Source organism: Halichoerus grypus, chromosome 1 (genome assembly GCF_964656455.1).
Source record: "Halichoerus grypus chromosome 1, mHalGry1.hap1.1, whole genome shotgun sequence".
In the NCBI taxonomy this organism is placed as follows: domain Eukaryota; kingdom Metazoa; phylum Chordata; class Mammalia; order Carnivora; family Phocidae; genus Halichoerus; species Halichoerus grypus.
This window is the reverse complement of record NC_135712.1, coordinates 127,999,111-128,002,310: the sequence shown is the minus strand read 5'-3', so window position 1 is coordinate 128,002,310 and position 3,200 is coordinate 127,999,111. Positions and strand designations below refer to the sequence as shown.

Here is a 3,200-nt window from a genome sequence, read left to right as displayed (position 1 = left end):
AAATGTGAGTTGAATAAATGATGATTGAAGTGGGACTCTTAGGAGAGCACTTTGTGAAATCTACACTGCAATTTGTTCAGCAAATACCTATCGGGCACTTACAGGGGCCCATGCACTGTTCTAGCAGCAGCAATAAAGCGCTTTTAAATATGCACCAACAATCTAATGTTGCAGCTTTTAAATAATGCTTCCTGGGCTCTCAACTAATGGATTGTCAGGAAGTTGAATGGTTGTGTCCAGTCCTTGATTGTATGGTTTCATTTTCCTCGTTGACCATGAACCAGGCAAAGACCCACTCATTCTTGTGGTGTTTACATCCTGATGGAGATAGATGTAAAAATGATAGAAAGTAAACAAATATGTCAATAAGATAATTGCAGATAGTTATAAAAGTGTTCTAAAAACAACCAAGCAGGTTAAGGTGATGAAGAGTGAAGGTGTCTCTGAGGAGGTGTTATTTGAGATGAGATCTCACTGATGAGAAGGAGTCAGTTGTGACAATCTGGGGAAAGAATTTCAAATTAAATGCAAAGCAAAACAATGCCGGTGAGGAGGAGCAAGCTAGTAGTGTTCGAGAAATAGAAAAAAAGACTGCAAACAGTGCCAGAGTTTCGCAAAAGACGATACAGGCATATGAAAACATGCTATCGGGCGCCTGGGTGGCTCAGTTGGTTAAGCGACTGCCTTCGGCTCAGGTCATGATCCTGGAGTCCCGGGATCGAGTCCCGCATCGGGCTTCCTGCTCAGCGGGGAGTCTGCTTCTCCCTCTGACCCTACCTCCCTCATGCTCTCTCTATCTCATTCTCTCAAATAAATAAATAAAATCTTTAAAAAAAAAAAAAATGAAAACATGCTATCGTTAGCATGCAGACAAATGTAGATGAAGACCACAATCAGATACCTCTACACAGCCACTAGAGTAACAAACATTTTTAAATCTGGGGGTGACCTTGAGCCTTCAGAAGAGCGATCGATGGTGAGTCTCTGGAGGCTGTGTGTCTTGTGCGGTGCACAAGGGGACCAAGTTCTGTCTCCATGAATTCCAGTGGCCAGACCTGCTCATGTCTCAGCATTTCTCCACAACAAACCTATCCCAGGATGGTGTAGAACACAGCACAGTGACCTGTCACCAAACCACCGTTCGGGTTCTAAGGCTGCCTCTCTCCACCGGACTGGTGAGAGGGCGGTCAGTATTTTGCTCTTGGGCCTAATTCCAGCTGCTTATTTGAATCCTGGCTCTGGGACCTTGGACAAATGGTTACTATGTTGAAGGGGACGCTTTGCAGGAAGCTGCCGGGGCAGGCGTTTTGGCACTCTCTGCTCCCATCCTCACTGGGCTTTGTTATTTCAACTATCATGATGTGGGCGTCTGCAAAGCTCTTGCCATGCTCTGGAAGCTCTGCCCTTTTTGACTTACAACCTTTTGAGAATGGATTATACACCTCTTTGCTTCTGCTTGGTCATGCCGTTCAACTCACAATAAGGAGGAAATAACAGATAAGCCCACGGGTAAAACAGGCCTCTTCTGATCACCTGGTTATTTTTTAGAATTTAGTCTCTGAGGAAAAGGTTCTAAAGGAATTGTATCCAAGAAATTTGGAGACTGAGTTCCTTATTCTGCTGAGTTTATGGCGTTGTCTCCCAGCTTCTCACAAAACTCACAGTATAACTAAACACTATATATGAGCTTTTGCCTTTTAGTTTATCAAATTCTTGAAGGGAATTCAGCTTTATTACTATCAATACCTGATCAAACTTCTGTTTTTGTCCTGAGAATGGTGGAGAAAGGGCAAGACTGTTAATTCACAAGTAAAGACTTTGCAGAAAATCAGTCAGTGTTTAATTTTTGAAAACTTCTCTCTCTACTCAGTTGATACCAGTTACTGATGGTTATATGTCCTAGGGAAACTAAAATTAGGAAATACTGATATTTCACATTACTAATTTCTAAATCCCAGGAAGAAGAGCCTAGAGAAGCTCCATGTAGGGAAGAGGTTCCCTTAGAGATGTCTCAAAATATTACAGATTCTAAACTGAAACTTAATCCTCAAATGTGTTTATTTTACTTGTCCTAAAATGATCTGTCCACAAATATCAAACTGTAAGTAATAAATTGTTATTTTCCCACTGTAGGAATTTCTTTTCTTTTTTTTTTTTTTAAGATTCTATTTATTTATTTGTCAGAGAGAGAGAGAGAACGAGCAAGCACAAGTAGGGGGCGAGGCAGGCAGAGGGAGAAGCAGGCTCCCCACTGAGCAGGGAGCCCGATGCAGGACTCATCCTAGGACCTTGGGATCATGACCGAGCCGAAGGCGGTTGCTTAACCGACTGAGCCACCCAGGCGTCCCACTGTAGGAATTTCTAATGTGAAAATAAAGATTTTTTTAAATAAAATGCTATATAATAAAAATTTTTTTTTAATTTTACATCCAACAATATCAAGTGTTGGTGAGGATGTGAAAGAACTGAAAATCTCATACCCCGCTAGTGGGCATACACAATGGTAGAACCACTACAAATAACAGTGTTCTTACAAAGTTAAACATACATTTACCGTACAGTCATATGTATTTGTATGTGTGTGTGCATATATATATATTTATATATACATGTGAGTATATATGTGTGTGTATATACCAAAGAGAAATGAAAATACATGTCCACACAAGAACTGCACACAAATGTTCATATCAGCTTTATTGACAGTAGCAAAACATTGGAAACAGCCCAAATTTCCAACAGCAGGTGAATGGATCAACTAATTGGGGTCTATCTGTACAGTGGAATACAACACAGCTATCAAAAGGAACAAAATATGGATATACATACCAACATAGATCAATCTCAAGACCGATATGCAGAGCCCCATAAGCCAGGCACCAAAGAGTTCAAACTGCATGATTCCATTTAGGTGGAACTTTGGAACAGGCAAAACTAATTTATAGTGACCAGCAGTAACTGGGGACAAAAGTGGTGGTGGCGTGGGGAAATTAACCACAAAGGGCATGAGAGAACTTTTCGAGGTGAGGGAAATATTCTTTCTTGATTGTGGTGATGGTGATAGCAGTGTATACATTTGTCAAAACCCAACAAACTTGGGTTCAATATGAGTACATTTTATTTTCTGTGAATTATAGTTCAATAAAGCTGATATTTTAAAAAGTGCTAGAAGAAACTATGTATGAAAAGTGCTGAAAAGA

General features: G+C 40.5%; 1 pseudogene; it reads left to right on the top strand.

Moving 5' to 3' along the window:
* The first annotated feature begins 973 nt into the window (after positions 1 to 973).
* Positions 974 to 1,412, top strand: LOC118535913 (succinate dehydrogenase [ubiquinone] cytochrome b small subunit, mitochondrial pseudogene; annotated as a pseudogene).
* The last annotated feature ends 1,788 nt before the right edge of the window (positions 1,413 to 3,200 follow it).